This window comes from Saimiri boliviensis, chromosome 10 (genome assembly GCF_048565385.1).
Source record: "Saimiri boliviensis isolate mSaiBol1 chromosome 10, mSaiBol1.pri, whole genome shotgun sequence".
NCBI lineage: Eukaryota > Metazoa > Chordata > Mammalia > Primates > Cebidae > Saimiri > Saimiri boliviensis.
The window spans coordinates 92765106-92784571 of record NC_133458.1 but is presented as its reverse complement, the minus strand read 5'-3'; the positions used below and the strand labels follow the sequence as shown (position 1 = coordinate 92784571).

Below are 19466 nucleotides of genomic sequence, written 5' to 3'. Positions count from 1 at the left end.
GGCCCAGGCGGGTGGATCACAAGGTCAAGAGATGGAGACTATCCTGGCCAATATGGTGAAACCCTGTCTCTACTAAAAATACAAAAATTAGCTGGGTATGGTGGTTTGCACCTGTAGTCCCAGCTACTCAGGAGGCTAAGGCAGAAGAATCGCTTGAACCCAGGAGGTGGAGGTTGCAATGAGCCAAGATCACGCCACTGCACTTCAGCTTGATGACAGAGCAAGAATCTGTCTCAAACAAACAAAAAAATCTGACACACATTTGCTGAGTAGTTAAAACTGTAAGCTGAGGAGTTTAGAGAAATCATAAATACTTCAATGCCTTAGTTTCCCCAGACGTAAACTGAGGACAATGTTTCAAGGCTTAATGAGAGAATCAGATAAAAACTCTTTTCACAATGCCTGGCACGTAAGTGCTCAATAAATGTCAGCTGTTGTATTAACAGTTCTGGGAGGCAAAGATTACCATCACCCTTTTTTACTTCTGAATAATAGACAACTCAGAGAGTGCTAAGTGCCCTGCCAACAAAACTATGCTTAGAAAATTATTATATCAAGATTTGAACTAAGATGGGTCTGGAATCACAAGTTCTAACCACTACACTATATACCCTCCTCTTTGAATAGGGCTTAGAGAACAGAAGAGCTAATTCATACCTACTAGGTTACTAAGAGAAATATGTTTGGAGATAACAGTGCTAAATTTGGGAGATTCCCCACAGGGTCAACTATGAGCTTGGCCAAAAGCTTATCCGCCATGCTAGGAAATGAAAATCTGCATAGACTGGACTCTGTTCTCAACCAGTTGTCTTTCATCAAGTGGTTGTGAAACCACAGCCCTGACACCAAAAACGGAAAAAAGAAGTCATTTTCCCCAATAGCTGAAGGAGCAAAATGAAGCCTTAAAATTAAAGTAGTGATCCTAGGGCTGAGAAAAGATATCCAGTGCTCCAGAGCCAAGCAGAACTGCTGTAGCAGTACACTAATGTTACTCTTTCATTAACACACTTTTTCTTTTTTTAATGAACGTGTTTATTTCTATTATTTTAGGTTCCCTAACTCAGGGGTTCTTCCCATTAGTAAATTAAGAGGAAGTGTGTACCAGCCTGGAGGGGAGACTCCCTGGAGAGGCAAAGTGTCAGCTTGAGCAAGTTCCACTGTCAACACTGATGTCCTCCCCAGCTAAATCGTAATCAAAAGTGAAAATGAAATGGAGTGGCAGAAGAAACAGGACAACCAGTTGAGTCCATGCTAATCACTGATATTTCACATCTTTACAGTTTCTTCTAAATGTATTTTATTTTTGTATTTTTATTAAAAACTGCCCTTTAAGTCAATCTCAAGTCTACCCTTCCTTTAAAAAATAGTAATAAAAGGCTGAGCATGGTGGCTCAACCCTGTAATCCTAGTACTTTGGGAGGCCAAGGCAGGTGGATCGCTTGAGCTCAGGAGTTCCAGACCTGCCTGGGCAACATGGCAAAACCCTGTCTCTAAAATAAAATACAAAAATTAGTCAGGGGTGTGGTGGCTGCACCTGTGGTCCTAGCTACTAGGAAGGCTGATGTGGGAGGACCACTTAAGCCTCGGAAGTGGAGTTTGCAGAGAGCCAAGATCGCACAGCTGAGCTCCAGCCTGCCTAACAGACTAAGACCCTGTCTCGAAAGAAAAAGAAAAAAAGAAAATAATATTAAGAATAATAGGCCGGGCGTGGTGGCTCACGCCTGTAATCCAAGCACTTTGGAGGCCAAGGCAGGCAGATCACCTGAGGTTGGGAGTTCAAGACCAGCCTGACCAACATGGTGAAACTTCGTCTTAAAAAATAATAATAATAATAAAGGTCCAGCTATGTACCTACCTTAGGAACAGGCATCACTGGAAGTGATGGCAGAGGTGAGGCAGGAGTCCCTGACCTCACCTCCATTATCCCATTGAGGAGCCCGGCAGAGGCTGGTCAACTATCCAAGCAGTGCTCCCTTCTTCCTGGTGAAGGCATCAGCCCTCCAGCCCAGCCCCCTCCCAGGAGACGAGGAGGAGTTTACGCAATCCAAACCCAGTTCCCAGGCCCCAAAGGTGGATGTAACTGGGGTGGAAGTCAGAAGCCCGCCAGCTTGCAGGCCTGGTTCTGCTCCCATCTGGCTGAATGATCCTGGCCACAATACTCGGCCTCCCCCGGCCTTTGGCTCCCTGTCTGTAAAATGAAAGGTTTGATGGAGATCATGTGCAAGCCTCCTCCCCGTTCCAATTTTCTAATTCAACCATTCTTAACGTGTAGTGCAGAGATAGAAGCCCTTCCTTTCAGCAGGACACGTTGCTCCCCATTCTATGACCAGCCCCCTGAATAATCCGTGTAATTTGGGAAAAGTATGATACATCGGAACTGAAAAACAGGCTGTTGCTTTCCTGGTCACCAAATCTGATAATCAGTCAATATGGATTTTCCCTCGGGCCTTCTCCCGCAATGCCACAATCCCACGAGTAAACCTGCCTACCCCTCCCAATTCCTCAACTCAAAGCTACCCGTTCATGAATTTAAAAAAAAAAAAAAAAAAAAGTCCCTCCCCCCGGGCACCCCACCTCCGCCCAACCCGGCCTGCTGTAAGGTGCCACAGCACTTCTTCCGTAATCTAGAATTCACCTCTGCCCCACCTTCTCCCCGGGATGTCTTTTTAGGCTAGAACCCCTGGATCCTCACGCTCCGTCTCCCCGCCCTAGCAGCCAGCTGACCATTTCTCCCTGCCTGGCACATCTCGGCTGAAAAGGAGGTGGCTCCTCTGCTCCAAGCCCAGGGGACCCAAACCTCTTCCCAGCCCGCAAGGGTGCAGGCACTTGGGTGCAGGGGGAAGGGCCAGCGCCTCTGGAAAGAAAGGCCGCTGTCCCCACCCAGGCGGCGCAGGGGAAGCCCCCTCAGCGGGTCTCTTCTCACTTACGGGCGACTCCTCTGGGCAGAGCAGGGCAGGGCCAGGCAAGGCTTGCGGGCCGCGGAGTTTGCTGACTCAAAGGCGCGCGGCGGTGGCGGTGGCGGCGGCGGAGGCGGGAGCGCACACGAGCGCACGAGCGCACGAGCGCACGAGCGCAGCCCCGCGCACCCCGCGCACGTAGCGGCCCCGCGCCCGCGCTCAGCGCCAGCGGTCCGCCTGTGACTGCCGCTCCTCCTGCTTCCTCTCACTTGCTTAGCCCAGCCCAGGTGTCCCCCCGCCCTGCGGAGCCGGCCTCCTGCCTGGAATTCGGTTAGAGAGGAAATGTCCCCGTTAGCCCGGACGCTGAAGCTGGAGGTGATCCAGCAGCACCCTTCGGAATCGCCACCTGAGTAACCTTAAGCTTCCTAACCCCGACCCCACAGTTACGGGGAGGATTGCCGATGGGGAGAGGGACGGACAAATAACGTGATAGAAGAATGGCAGAATGTTCATAGCATCTAGGCTGTGGGCTTATGGGTGTTTGTATAAAATTATTTCAACTTTTGTATATGTTTGAAATGTCTCTTAAGAAAACATTTGGGAGGAAAGCTATGAGATCTGCCAAGGGACCTGACTCAGGAAGGCATTTCCCAAATGGCACCTGAGGTTGGGTCTCCAGAAAACCGCAATCATCACTTGAACTGCTAATAAGTGACTGAACGACACAAAATAATAAACATAGCCTAATATTTCATTTTTCAAGCATGAATTTTCTCATTAGACCCAGCTTGTTGCTGTTCATCCTCCAGGGACCCTTCCAGTCCCACCTGAAAATGCATCTGTTCCCGCCACACCTACGTTAACTCCCTAAAAAAACTTATAAATATATAATGTTGCGTCTTAACATCTTGGATCTTGAAGTTATATTGCTGAACCCTCAGTCACTGGTATTTAATTTCCAAAATTGCACCAGTCATAACACACAAGTGAATGCAACCATGGTCACTTTTGAAAATCAAATTAAAGTGCAGTTTTTAAATTTTTGTCCCTATGCTCCACAAAGAAAAGCATTGAGTAGAAAACAAAATGCAGCATATACCTAAGATCCTAAGAGATTCTGTAAAATTAAAATCTTTCTGAACGTATTGTCAAGATCATAACTTTACAGCTGTAGACAGCAGCAGCAAACCCTTGGAGAGTCTACTGAAAGTCATTTAAATATCTGTTAGAATTATGACCCTATTAAGAATGGTAACTTGCAATCTGAATCCAGGAAACTGACTTAAGTGACGGTCACCTTTTTAGATTGTGGCAGTTTTGTTAAACCATCGGTAGGGTGGGGTAAAAACTAGGACTCTACAGTGGTTAAGAAACCCTGCCTAGTGGCCAGGCTGGTGGCTCATGCCTGTAATCCCAGCACTTTGGAAGGCCAAGTGAGGTGAATCACCAGGTGTCAGAGACCAGCCTGGCCAACATGGAGAAGCCCTATATCTACTAAAATACAAAAATTAGCTGGGCGTGGTGGCACATGTCTGTAATCCCAGCTGCTTGGGGGAGCTGAGACATGAGAATCGCTTGTACCTGGAGGCGGAGGTTGCAGTGAGCCAGGATCTCGCAACTGCATTCCACCCTGGGTGACAGAGTGAGACTCTATCTCTCAAAAAAAAAAAAAAAAAAACCTGCCCTACTGAGAAGACCATAAACATTGCTTTTCTTTTTTTTTCTTTTTCTTTTCTTTTTTTTTTTGAGACAGAGTCTCCCTCTGTCGCCAGGAGCCAGGCTGGAATGCAATGGCGAGATCTCGGCTCACTGCAACCTTTGCCTCCCGGGTTCAAGCAATTCTCCTGCCCCAGCCTCCCCAGTAGCTGGGACTACAGGCGCGTGCCACCATGTCCAGCTAATCTTTGTATTTTTAGTAGAGACGGGGTTTCACCACGTGGGCCAGGATGGTCTCCATCTCTTGACATCGTGATCTGCCCACCTTGGCCTCCCAAAGTGCTGGGATTACAGGGGTGAGCCACCGAGCCCCGCCAACATTGCTTTTAAAAAGAAATATCAAGCCAGGTGAGGTGGCTCACCCCTGTAATCCCAGCACTTTGAGAGGCCAAGGCGTGTGGATCACTTTAGGTGAGGAGTTCAAGACTAGCCTGTCCAAGATGGTGATATTAATGAGCTGAAAATAGTCTTATTAAATTAATAAACAGTATTGGAACACTCACTAGAACTTAAGATTTACCATATTTAAAATTTAATTTATTAGATGTTGAGTTACTTGCTAATCAGACAATTAAAGATCTTTACAAATGAAACAAATATATTAAATTCATGAATGAAGTTAAAAATGTTTAGAGGCGATTAAGTTAATGGTATAGAACATTAATCAAATGCATTTTGGGTTAAGTTTGCTAGAGTTATAAATGGAATAAGATAGCTTTGCACAGTGGCAGTATCATAGCCAATGTGGTTTATCCAAGGCGCAATTACTGCAAATTGAAAACTTTTCCCAAGTCATCACAGGCAACTGTGATGACTTGCAACACAGTTGGCATCGGCAATTTTTGACAGTCTCTACGGAGACTTAATAATAAATAAATGAATAAATAAATAAATAAATGGAATAAATTTAAGTGTGATACTGTAAAATATATATTTGGTCATCATCCCCATTTCCTGGTATAAAACTCCTAAAATCCTTAGAATCCTCAAAGTGATGTCTTTCTGTATGCTAATGAGTTGACTGGTGGCTGGCAGCTCCTAGGTAGCTTCAGGAAGAGGCTGGTCACTGGAAAGACCACACATGATTAGAGGGTTGCAACTTCTAGCCCCATTCCCCAACTTCTCTGGGGTGGGGAAGGGCTGAAGGTTGAGTTGATCACCAATGAACAAAGGTTTAATCAATCATGCCTACATAATGAAGCCTCCATAAACGCACAAAAGGACAGGGTTCAGAGAGCTTCGGGGTGGCTGAACACGTGCAGGTGTCTGGAGGGTGGTCCACCAGAGAAAGGCATGGAAGTTCTATGCCCCTCCCCCCATGCCTTGCTCTATGCATCACTTCATCTGTATTCTTTGTACCATCTTTCTAATAAATTTATGTGTTTCCCACAGTTCTGTGAGCTATTCTAGCAAATATTTGAACCTAAGGATGGGGTTATGGAATCCCCAATTTAGAGCTGATGGGTCAGAAGCATAGGTAAATAGCCTGGGCAGAGCTTGCAATTGTCATCAGAAGTCGGGGGAGGCAATCTTGTGAGACTGAGCCTTCAACCTGTTGGATGTCTCCAGGTAGCTGGTAACAGAATTGAATTGGGGCCGGGCGCGGTGACTCACGCCTGTAATCCCAGCACTTTGGGAGGCAGAGGCAATTGGATAACTTGAGGTCAGGAGTTTGGGACCAGTCTGGCCAACAAGGTGAAACCCCGTCTCTACTAAAAATACAAAAATTAGCTGGTCATGATGGCCCATGCCTGTAATCCCAGCTACTTGGGAGGTGGAGGTGGCAGTGAGCCAAGATTGCGCCACTGCACTCCAGCCTGGGCAACAGTGAGAGGCCATCTCAAGAAAAAAAAAAGGAATTGAATTGGGTTGGAGGACACCCAGCTGGTGACCGCTGCAGAATTAACTGATTGCTTGGTGTGTGGGGAGAAACCTCCACATCTTAGTCAAAGAAGCCTTCCATGTTGACTGTGAAGTGAGACCAGAGGAAAAACTGTTTTTCCACACAGTTAGGCAAACTTTAAAAACTAAGGAATAATTATACTCTTAACTTGTAATTTTAACAAATCACACATTCTAAAAATAGCATCAAAATTATATTTTCTGTGCACAAGAACTACTCTTGGAAGTGTGCACGAGTGCACACGCACACACACACGCACACACACACACACACACACACACACAAACATTTATGACCAGGCTGGGAATGATGGCTCAAGCCTGTAATCCTAGAACTTTGGAAGGAGGCCAAGGCGGACAGATTGCCTGAGGTCAGGAGATCAAGACCAGCCTGGCCAACATGGTGAAACCCCGTCTCTACTAAAAATACAAAAAATTAGCCAGGTGCGGTGGTGCATACCTGTAGTCCCAGCTGCTCAAAGCCTGAGGCAGGAGAATCACTTGAACCTGGAGGGGGAAGTTGCAGTGAGCCGAGATCATGCCTCTCCACTCCCACCTGGGCAACAGAGCAAAACTCTGTCTCAAAAAAAAGAAAGAAAAGAAAAAGAAAAAAAAGAAACAATTATGACCATTTCTGCCTCTCTTGGTGTAATGGAGAAAGGTATTTTATTCTGTGTCTCATGGCATATCTTCTCAGTTCTTTGTAATTAGGGCTGTAATGGGAGCATTTGAGAAACTCCTCACTTTCCTGTTATATTTGTGGTAGATGTACCACAGCACCACCTTCACAGGGTTGTTGTAGAGTTTAAATGAAATAACCCAGGTAAAGCTTTTGTGCTGGGTAAACAGCAAGTTTTCAGTAAATTTTAGCTATTATTATAACTTGATCCTCTTCTCCAATCTCTCCTGTCTCCAAGCTAAGTACACTTAATTACACAGATTAAAGAAAGTCATCTCCACCCCCTGTCCTTCCTCCATCTCTTGGAAAAATTGCAAAATCCACAGATAGTAAAAATGGACGTTGCCTGGACTTGGTGTTCAGAAATTATAATTAACTGATAATATACATAACACTGTATTAAGAAACACTTTACCTTTAAGTGTTCGTGAATGGTCCTGCCTTCTTGGGAAACACTGTCACAGGAAATATTTGCAATGAAGGGAAGATGATTTTTACCTTTTCTGAAATAACTAATAATGGGATTTAAGAAAAAATTTAAATAAATGACAAATAATTTGGATTTGGATTTGTGATCTTGTGATCATAATTACCATTTTTTTCAAAAAGATGAAATATAGATTAATGGTGACTAAAATAACCACTCTCAAATATCAATCTAATACAGTTCGTCAAAATATGTAACGTAAGCCTGCCTTCCGGATGAAGGGATTTAACTTCTCATCCATCCACCCACCTCCTTATTCTTATTAGTGAATTAATGTGTTCCCAGATAACACTCCAAACACGCTAACTTTGGCACTTCCTTTGACCCAATTCCTTCCTTTAATCTACTCAGGTCCAAGATCCATACATTTCATCTCAGCCAGATCATGGTGGAACGCACCGTCTGTGTTCCATTCTCCTGTAGACACTCTGAACTCTCAGAATCCTTCAGTAGCCTCTCTGCAGTGATCCAATTCACTGGTTTTTCAAATGCCTTTAGCAACTGAACTCTTTCTTCAAATGAACCTCATTTATAAAACAAAGTAAAACACGATTCCATTACTATACATTTATTTGATGAATTCAATTTTGTAGCTTTTGCTAATTATAAAGAAATCAATGACCATTGGAAGCTGTTTTGCTGAACACCAAGATTTCAAATCAGGGATTTGTGAAAGATCATTGGAATCTCCTATCAGGGTCAACATCCCATTTACCCCCTCTATTTGATTGCTTAATATTACCTAAATTCTAATCTACTCAGAGAAGTATTTGCAAATGGTAACAATTCAGAAGTTTGAAAAAGGAATAGTTTAAATTTTTGTTTCAAAGTTAAAGCACTAAGGGTATCTCACATCCTCACATTTTATCACTAGCAGAAGTTGCAAGTAAGAAGACCAATCCTTACTATAAATGCTAAAGTGTCTATAATATGAATTATCACCACACAATCTGCTTCATGTTCATTTGGCTTTACACAACCGACAGGAGCACACACCCAGGCAAAGGTAGGCACCTTGTGCAATATTCCCCAGGACCACCAAGGGATGCTCTGTAGTGAAGTCCTGCTCATTCTGCTCTACCAAAGTAATTTCATTCCTGGGAAAGAGAAAACAAAAACAAAAAAAGAGGATTTGCATTATCAAAAGCTGTATTTCAAGGCCGGGTACAGTGGCTCACACCTGTAATCCCAACATTTTGGGAGGCCGAGGTGGGCAGATTACTTAAGGTAAGGAGTTCAAGACCAGGTTGGCCAACATGTCAAAACTCCATCTCTACTAAAAATATAAAAATCAGCCAGGAGTGGCGGTGCACAGCTGTAGCCCCAGCTACTCTGGCAGCTGAGGCAAGAGACTCACTTGAACCCGAGAGGCAGAGGCAAAGGTTGCTGTAAGCTGAGATCAGCCAGTGCACTCCAGCCCGGATGACAGAGCAAGACTCTGACTCAAAAAAATTAAAAAAAATAAATAAAAAAGCTGCATTTTAAAAGCATTGGTTTCAATGGCGAATTTTATTTTATTATTATAAACTAAAAATAAATTGGTTGATTAAAACTGACAAAAACAAAACAAAGCTTAGCATTACTGAGCATCTCAAACATAAACCCAGTCCCAATCATCTAATTTCTAAGCCTTTGATATAAATTGCAGTATGATATAACTGGCACCAACACTCAACCAGAAAGACCAGTAGAGAAGCCATCTTCTTGCTTGAAGGAGCTTCTTGCTTGAAGGAGGTTTTTTGTTTTGTTTTGTTTTGGTTGGGTTGGGTTGGGTTTTCTCAGTGCTCTGCATGAGTACCTGTACACATGGCACTAGTTCTGGATATTGGATGCATTATAGTCTATAACCATGTGGAGGTAGTAGAGTACAGTGGTTAAGGCTCAGGGTCCAGCGCCAAAAATCTTGTTCTAATCCCCAGATTCTTTGGGCAAGTCATTTCACATCTCTAAGCACTCAGTTTTCTTATCTGTGAAGTAGTACCTACCCAACAGGGTTGTCATTAGGAAGTAATAGATATAAATTACTGCCTGAGTGTGATGGCTCACACCTGAAATCCCAGAACTTTGGGAGGCCGAGGAAGGTGGATCACCTGAGACCCGGAGTTGGAGACCAGTCTGACCAACATCTCTACTAAAAGTACAAAAATTAGCCGGATGTGGTGGAGGGGGGCACCTGTAATCCCAGGTACTCAGGAGGTTGAGGCAGGAGAATCACTTGAACCTAGGAGGCATAGGTTGCAGTGAGCAGAGATCGTGTCACGGCACTCCAGCTTGGGTGACAGAGCGAGACTCGTCTCAATAAATAAATAAGCCGGGCGTGGTGGCTGAAGCCTGTAATCCCAGCACTTTGGGAGGCCGAGGCGGGTGGATCACGAGGTCAAGAGATCGAGACCATCCTGGTTAACATGGTGAAACCCCGTCTCTACTAAAGATACAAAAAAAAAAATTAGCTGGGCATGGTGGCACGTGCCTGTAATCCCAGCTACTCAGGAGGCTGAGGCAGGAGAATTGCTTGAACCCAGGAGGCGGAGGTTGCAGTGAGCCGAGACCGCGCCACTGCACTCCAGCCTGGGTAACAAGAGCGAAACTCCGTCTCAAATAAATAAATAAATAAATAAATAAATAAGTCCAGGACTGCAACAGAGTAGGAAAGAGCTTCATAAACATGATTTTGATGTTGTTGTCTTTAGTGCACATCTCATCTTTCCTCATTAAATGGTCGCATAATATCCAAATCTCATTATGACACCTTTTGCAGAAGAAAGTGTGCTTGTACTCATTTTTACAATTTTCTGTGAATGGACATACATAGGACTAAATTTTTTTAAACAACCAACCTATATATGTGTATGAAATTCCTCTGAAAGGATAAACTTTGGTTAGGAGAAATAAGGATGTAGGGGCAAACATGGGAGGAAGTTTGCTTTTTGATCTACATCCTTTTGAACCATTCAAATGTTATGTGGAGTACATTCAACAATATATAAACAGGCCAGTCTTGGTGGCTCATTCTTGTAATCCCAGCATTTTGGGAGGCCAAGGCCAGAGGATCACCTGAACCCAGGAATTCAAGACTAGCTTTAGCAGCCTAGTGAGACCTTATCTCTGCAAAAAATAAATTAAAAAAAAAAAAAAAGCCAAGCACAGTGGTGCACACCTGTGATCCTAGCTTCTCAGGAGGCTGAATTGGGAGGATTGCTTGAACCCAGGAGGTGGAGGCTGCAGTGAGCTATGATCGTGCCACTGCACTCCAGCCCGGGTGACAGAGTAAGATACTGTCAAGAAAAAAAATATATACACACACACACACACACACACACACACACATATATATATTTATATATACACTATATATGCTATATATAAATATATTTTTATATATTTATAAGATATTTATACATTTTCTATGTATTTATATAGAAAAGAGTATAGTATATAAATATTTATAAATATTTTATTTATATATATAAATATATATATCTCTCTCTCTACATACACAAAGAGACAAGCACTGAAGGTATTGTAGAGGCAGCAAAACTCCACCTCTGTCCTTTTTAGGCTGGGCTGGAGAATTAAATTGACATAAGACAGATGAACAGGAGAAAATCATACAAGTTTATTTAATACAAATTTTTCATGGCATGGGAGCCCCCATAAGAAAATGAAGACCCAGAAGCAGTTAGAGTTATTTTAACAAGGTCTGCACAGAAGTTTCTCAGTCTCATCTTTACAGCCTCGTTAAAAATGGTTTGAGTTTTGATGGGGGGGAGTTTTGTTTGCTTGTTTGGAGACAAGATCTTGCTATGTTCGCCAGGCTGTATTCAAACGATCCTCCCACCTCAGCCTCAGCCTCCCAAAAAAATGCTGCATCTTTCACATGGGAATTTCATGTCCTGCTTTTAAGAAACAGAATGAAGGTCATATTCTCTCCCTTTCTTTTTTTTTTTTTTTTTTTTTTTTTTTCTTTGAGACAGGGTCTTTGTTGCTCAGACTAGAGTGCAGTGGCACAATTATGGCTCCTTGACTTCCCAGGCCCAGGTGATTCTCCTACCTTGGCCTCCCAAGTTGCTGGGACTCCAGGCACAAATCACCATGCACAGATAATTTTTTTTTTTCCATAAAGATGGGGTCTTGCCAGGTAGCTGAGGCTGGTCTTGAACTCCTGGGCTCAAGTGTTCCTCCAGCCTTGGCCTCCCAAAGTGTTTGGCTTACAGACATGAGCCTCTACACCCAGCCAGGGGTGTTATATTCTTAATTTCTCCGATATAAACAGACAACTCACAGAAGAGGAAGTACCAATAACTAATAAACATAAAGGAGAATCCATTTCTCAATAGTTTAGTGGAAAAAAAAAAAAAAAACTTCTTTCTTTTTGAGACAGGGTCTTACTCTGTCTCTGTTGCCCAGGCTGCAGTGCAGTGGTATAATCATGGCTCACTGTAGCCTCAGCCTCCCAGGTTCAGGTGACTCTCCCATCTGTCTCTTGGGTAGCTGGAACTACAGGTGCACACCACCACATTTGGCTAATTTTTTGTATTTTTAATAGAGATGGGTTTTACCATGTTGCCCAGGCTGATCTCAAACTCCTGGGCTCAAGCAATCTGCTCACTTCACCCTCCCAAAATGCCAGGATTACAATGTAAGCCACCTACCCCAGCCCCCCCAAATTTTTTTTTAACTTTTTAAAAAATTTTCTTTCACAGAGATAAGGTCTCACTATGTTGCCCAGGCTAGTCTTCAACACCTCAGCCTCCCAAAGCACTGGCATTATAGGAATAAGCCACCACACCCAGTCAAGTCAAAAAATTTTGCATTAAGAATATCACTGTAATCCCAGCACTTTGGGAGGCCGAGGCGGGTGGATCACGAGGTCGAGAGATCGAGACCATCCTGGTCAACATGGTGAAACCCCGTCTCTAATAAAAATACAAAAAATTAGCTGGGCATGGTGGCGCGTGCCTGTAATCCCAGCTCCTCAGGAGGCTGAGGCAGGAGAATTGCCTGAACCCAGGAGGCGGAGGTTGTGGTGAGTCGAGATCGCGCCATTGCACTCCAACCTGGGTAACAAGAGAGAAACCCTGTCTAACAAAAAAAAAAAAAAAAAAAAAAAAAAAAGAATATCACATATCGGCAACAGATAGTTTCATGCTTTGCTCATTAGTGTAAATTGGAAAATCAATTTTCTTTTTTTTTTTTTTTGAGACAGAGTTTCGCTCTTGTTACCCAGGCTGGAGTGCAGTGGCGCGATCTCGGCTCACCGCAACCTCTGCCTCCTGGGTTCAGGCAATTCTTCTGCCTCAGCCTCCCGAGTAGCTGGGATTACAGGCACGTGCCACTATGCCCAGCTAATTTTTTGTATTTTTAGTACAGACGGGGTTTCACTATGTTGACCGGGATGGTCTCGATCTCTCGACCTCGTGATCCACCCGCCTCGGCCTCCCAAAGTGCTGGGATTACAGGCTTGAGCCACCGCGCCCGGCCCAATTTTCTTTATTATTTATTTATTTATTTATTTTGAGACAGAGTCTCATTTTGTTACCCAGGCTGGAGTGCAATGGCACCATTTCGGGTCACTGCAACCTCCGCCTCCCAAGTTCAAACAATTCTTCTCTCTCAGCCTCCTGAGTAACTGGGACTAGAGACACATGCCACCATGCCCGGCTAATTTTTTTGCATTATTAGTAGAGTCAGGGTTTCACCATATTGGCCTGGCTGGTCTTGAACTCCTGACCTTGATATCTGCCTGCCTCAGCCTCCCAAAGTGCTGGGATTACAGGCATGGGCCACCAGACCTGGCCTATTATTTTATTTTTGAGATAGTCTCACTCTGTCACCTTGGCTGGAATGCAGTGGCACAATCTTGGCTCAATGTAACCTCTACTTTTCAGTTTCAAATGATTCTCCTGTCTCAGCCTCCTGAGCAGCTGGGGATAATTTTTATATTTTTATAAAAATATAAAAGGCACACACCACCATGCCCGGCTAATTTTTATATTTTTATTAGATACAGGGATATGCCATGTAGGCCAGGCTGGTCTTGAACACCTAACCTCTGGTGATCCACCAGCCTCAGCCTCCCAAAGTACTGGGATTACAGGTGTGAGTGATCACACCCAGCCTACACTCATATATTTCTAAATAGCATGTGTAAGAATGTTCCTAGCAACAATATGCATACCAAACTATCAATGACGAAAATGACCATCAACATCAGAAGAGATAAGTAAATTGCGGAATATTCACACAACACTAGGAGTAAACTTACACCTATTGCTTTACACAATAATGTGGATGACTCATAAGCATGATGTTTAGTGAAAGAAGCCAAACAACAAAGAGGATATAAATTACAAAATATACAGAACACCCTAGAATCACTACAGAGGTTAAGTCTGCGGTTCTGCTGGACCTGACGATGGTCTTGGCCTCCGCCTTATGAGACTATGCTTTTATTGCTTCACTGTTTGGCAAGTTTCTTTTCACTGCCTCTCAAGTATCCTGAGAAGCATCATAGAAAATACACGTGGAGCTTCAAAGAGTTCTCTGCTCAACATTTACATCAGCATGAACTACAACAAAAATTTGAGCAATATGACTTCCCTGAGGGTCTTTACTCACCACAGATGGACTTTTCCTGGGCCAGCATCACCTGACTTCACCGCCCTGTAAAGGATGATTGAGCCAACAATGGATGATTTTATTTGACTGACTCCATCAAAGTGGAACAAATGCCCTTCTTGAGGAAATTTTCTGCCATCCCAACTAGATGCCACCATTGCATTGATTACTGCACAGTGCATTTTTCTCACGGAACACATCCCCTATGCAGTTTCTGGAGCTGCTGCCAAGCCACCCTGGCTTATGATTCAGAGATACAATTGATGACACCCACACATGGGTTATGGAGGCATCATCATTATTATTCATTTATTTGTTTATATATATTTAGATTTATTTATTTCCTTTCACCCAAATCTCATCTTGAATATTATTCATTTATTATTACTATGGGCAGCAGTGAAAGCAGCTTTTTGGAACTCTTCAAAAGGAAAAGAATGTAGGATGGAACAAGACATGGTTTGGGGTGGGATACAGTGAGAATGTCTTTTGTGTATATGACTCAGTCCTTTTATGAAAAAGGAAACTGAAATGTCATAGTTTGATATTTTTTCTTTATGAAAATATGTCATGTCGAAAGCTCAATATTAGTTGCAATTAGCTGGCATTAAAAAAGCTGTCAGAGGCCAGGCACGGTGCTCAAGCCTGTAATCCCAGCACTTTGGGAGGCCGAGGTGGGTGGATCACGAGGTCAAGAGATCAAGACCATCCTGGTCAACATGGTGAAACCCCATCTGTACTGAAAATACAAAAAATTAGCTGGGCATGGTGGTGCGTGCCTGTAATCTCAGCTACTCAGGAGACTGAGGCAGGAGAATTGCCTGAACCCAGGAGGCGGAGGTTGCGGTGAGCCCAGATTGCACCATTGCACTCCAGCCTGGGTAACAAGAGCGAAACTCCGTCTCAAAAAAAAAAAAAAAAAAGAAAAGAAAAAGAAAACAAAACAAAACAAAATTAAACAAAGAAAGTGCAAGGTGAAGGAGCAAGTGCTGATGGAGAAGCTCCAGAAAGTTATTCAGAAGATCTAGCTAAGGTAATTGATGAGGGTACACTGAACAACAGGTTTTCAATTTAGATCAAACAGATTTTCAGTTTAGATGAAACCATTTAGATGGAAGAAAATGCCATCTAGGACTTTCATAGCTAAAGAGGAGGCAATGACTAGCTTCTAAGGACAGGCTGGCCCTCTTGTTAGAAGTTATTGCAGCTGGTGACTTTAAGTTGAAACCAGTGCTTAGTTTCCACTTCAGAAATCTGAGGGTCTTTAGGAATTGTGCTGAATCTACTCTGCCTATGCTGTATAAATTAAACAACGAAGTTTGGATCACAGCATATCTGTTTACAACATGGTTTACTGAGTATTGTAAATCCACTGTTGACACATACTTCTCAGGAATAAAGATTTCGTTTCAAAATATTACTGCTTATTGACAATGTACCTGGTTACCCAAGAGCTCTGATGAAGATGTACAAGATGATTAATGTTGTCTTAAGCTTATGAACCCAACATCTATTCTTCAGCCCACGGGTCAAGGAGGCATTTTGACTATCAAGTCTTATTATTTTAGAAATACTGGGCCGGGCGCGGTGGCTCAAGCCTGTAATCCCAGCACTTTGGGAGGCCGAGGCGGGTGGATCACGAGGTCAAGAGATCGAGAGCATCCCGGTCAACATGGTGAAACCCCGTCTCTACTGGGAATACAAAAAATTAGCTGGGCATGGTGGCGTGTGCTTGTAATCCCAGCTACTCAGGAGGCTGAGGCAGGAGAATTGCCTGAACCCAGGAGGCGGAGGTTGTGGTGAGCCGAGATCGCGCCATTGCACTCCAGCCTGGGTAACAAGAGCGAAACTCCATCTCAAAAAAAAAAAAAGAAATACTGACCAGGTGCGGTGGCTCACACCTATAATCCCTGTACTTTGGGAGGCTGAGGGTGGATCACCTGAGGTCAGGAGTTTGAGACTAGCCTGGCCAACATGGTGAAACTCCATCTCTACTAAAAATACAGAAATTAGCCAGACATGGTGGCAGGTGCCTGTAATTCCAGCTACTCAAGAGGCTGAGGCAGGAGAATCACTTGAACTCAGGAGACAGAGGTTGCAGTGAGCCTAGATGGCACCATTGCACTCCACCATGGGTAACAAGAATGAAACTTTGTCTCAAAAAAAAAAAAAAAAAAAAGAAAGAAAGAAAGAAAAAGAAATACTGGCTGGGTGCGGTGGCTCACGCCTGTAATCCCAGCACTCTGGGAGGCCGAGGTGGGTGGATCACCTGAGGTCAGGAGTTTGAGACCAGCCTGGTGAAATCCCATCTCTAATAAAAATACAAAAACTTTGCCAGGCATGGTGGTGGACACCTGTAATTCCAGCTGCTCAGGAGGCTGAGGCAGGAGAATCTCTTAAACCTAGGAGGCAGAGATTGTGGTGAGCCGAGATTGTGCCATTGAATTCCAGCCTAGGCAACAAGAATGAAACTCCATCTCAAAAAGAAAAAAAAATTAACAAACCTTTACAACATTATGCTAAATGAAAGAAGCCAGTCATAAGGACCACATATTATATGATTCCAGCTATATAAAATGTCTAGAAAAGGCAAGTGCATAGAGAAATGGTTCTGAGCTTTTCTTCTCATGTTTTTCACAATGACATTAGTTGAATTTATGTAACATATATATTGAAAGGATAAAAACCAGAAATCTGCCAGTGCGGGCAGCATAGTGAGACTCTGTCCCTATACACTATTTAAAAATTTAGCCAAGTGTGGTGTTGTGTTCCTGTAGTCGCAGCTATTCAGGAGGCTGAGACGGAAGGATCATTTGAGCCCAGGAGTTTGAGGCTGAAGTAAGCTATGATGGCCACTGCCCTCCAACTTGGGGGACAGGGCAAGACCCGGTCTTTACAAACAAACAGACTTACAAACAAGCAAACAAAAAAACAAATCCAGGGTTTTGATTCGATGAAGTCCACGGAGGCCAGGCTCTTGGAGTACCTGTAGTGAGGGTTCTGGATCCCACCGGCGAGGATTGTTAAAATGAGTCTTCAGAAGCAAACCCCTAGTGACTTAAAGCAAATCATCGGACGACCAGTTGTGGTAAAATTAAATTCTGGAGTAGATTATTGAGGAGTCTTGGCTTGCCTGGATGGCTACATGAATATAGCCCTGGAGCAGACAGAGGAATATGTAAATGGACAACTGAAGACTAAGTATGGGGATGCATTTATCCGAGGAAGCAATGCGCTGTACATCAGTACACAGAAGAGAAAGATGTGAAGACACCAAGAGAGCAACAGTTTTCATAGCTGGATATATTTTTTATGAATTTTTTTCTAATTTTTGCTTCTTTTGTGATGTAATTTGTCCTGTTTTTATAACGATTGGTGATTTTTCACTGACATGTGAGTAAGACACATGTTTACAATTGTGGATTTAATTGTGAAGTGTTCTTTCACATTTAAGTTTCAGTCATTTTCTTTTACCTCTTGTCAGTGTACAGAATGCTAAAAGAATTTTAAAAAACCAAAATATATCTCTTCTACAAGATTATTTAACTTAAAAAAAAAAATCCAGAAATCTGGGAAAGCAGGAACCATAAAAATCTGAAAACTGGAAGCAGCAAGTTCCTCTCAAAGGATTCATTTTATTTATTTATTTAGACACAGGGTCTCGGTTTTTTTTGCCCAGGCTGGAGTGTAGTGGCACAATCATAGCTCACTGCAGCCTCAAATTCCTGAGCTCAAGCAATCTTCCTACCTCAGCCTCCTAAGTAGCTGGGACCACAGGTGCATGCCACTATGCCCAGCTAAACTTGTGTGTGTGTGTATATATATATATATATTTTTTTTTGGTAGAGATGGGATCTCACTATGTTGCCCAGACTGACCTCAAAAACCTGGACTCAAGCAATCTTTCCACCTCAGCCTCCCAAAGTGTTGGGATTATAGGCATGAGCCACCGCACCTGGCCTCAGAGGATTCTTCAGGTAGTCACAGGTTTGGCCCTCAGTGAGAGCAGGTGTTGCTGAGAAAATGCATCAGTTTTGATAACAGCTGCCATGAATTGGTGCCCCATGTCCCAGGCATTCTTGTTATCATCTTACTTAATCCTCCAATAGCCCTGCCATTTGCAAGTGGCCAAAGTACAAAATATTTAATAGGGGAAATATAGGCATTGCTTGTTATATGTTACTTTACCCCTGCAATAACCCCTTTGTTTGACATTGCTAGAGAATAAAATGTTACACATTTTTAGATAAGATTTTTAAAAAAGAGAGTAACACTCCTGCTCACCTAGAGGATTCTGGTCAGTACAATTGTCTGCAACAAAGTTCATAACCATGATTATTATAAGACCCAACACTAAAACTGTTACTAAAACCCAACACTTCACATGTAGGGAGACCATTAAAACTCACAGTTAGCCCTCTTTTCCTCTTATTTACTGCAATTCTGGGCTATCTGGTAGCCCATAAAACAGAAGGGAACAGGACATGTTTGAGGCAGACATCATGATATCAGAAAGGAAAGAGAAAATCTTTTTGAAAAGCAAGTCTGAAAAGATCTCCTAAACCCCAATACCACTGCAAGGCTGTCCATCTTCCCCATCAGATTATGAGCTTCCTGAAGGCAGGAACTGGGCTGCCTCTAGACTCCTAACACGGGCTCTAGAGCCTCAATAAAGTCATAACGATGGGAGAGGCAGGAAAGAAAGCAGAAAGCAAACTGTAAAGAACATTCTTTAAAAAATCTTGCTAAAAGTGCCCCTATTGGCTAATCCTAAGGGCAACTTGTTTTGTTTTGTTATTTTTTTTGAGACAGGGTCTCACCCTGTTGCCCAGGCAGGAGTGCAGTGGTGCAATCACAGCTCACCAAAGCCTTCACATCCTGGGCTCCAGCGATCCTCCCACCTCAGCCTTGCTAGTAGCTTGGACCATGGGCCCATGCCACCACATCCAGCTAATTTTTAAAATTTTTTTGTAGAGAACGAGTTTCACCATGTTGCCCAGGCTGGTCTCAAACTCCTAGGCTCAAGTGACCTACCCGCCTTAGCCTCCCAAAGTGCTGGGATTACAAGTGTGAGCCCCTACACCTGGCTCCAACTTTTTGTTTAGAAATAAATCCCTTGGCCGGGCGTGGTGGCTCACGCCTGTAATCCCAGCACTTTGGGAGGCCA

At 43.4% G+C, this 19466-nt stretch overlaps 1 protein-coding gene, 1 non-coding gene and 1 pseudogene across 3 annotated transcripts in view; 2 read left to right on the top strand and 1 right to left on the bottom strand.

Annotated features, from left to right (window-relative positions):
- SNX10 (sorting nexin 10) overlaps positions 1-3151 on the bottom strand; it is an 85948-nt gene extending 82797 nt beyond the window's left edge. The window contains exon 1 of one of the 2 annotated variants that reach the window (XM_003935146.4): positions 2928-3151. The gene's annotated coding sequence lies outside the window, so the exon portion shown is untranslated. Of the gene's footprint in view, positions 1-1855; positions 2508-2927 lie in introns of those variants that run through there. The other variant, XM_074379633.1, reaches the window with a different exon arrangement.
- A 2175-nt stretch (positions 3152-5326) lies between these two features.
- LOC120365563 (U4 spliceosomal RNA) lies at positions 5327-5474 on the top strand. Its single transcript, XR_005580467.1, has one exon. It is a non-coding gene; the product is annotated as a U4 spliceosomal RNA (small nuclear RNA).
- Positions 5475-17327: 11853 nt separating this feature from the next.
- On the top strand, positions 17328-17567 carry LOC120365356 (U6 snRNA-associated Sm-like protein LSm6 pseudogene; annotated as a pseudogene).
- The last annotated feature ends 1899 nt before the right edge of the window (positions 17568-19466 follow it).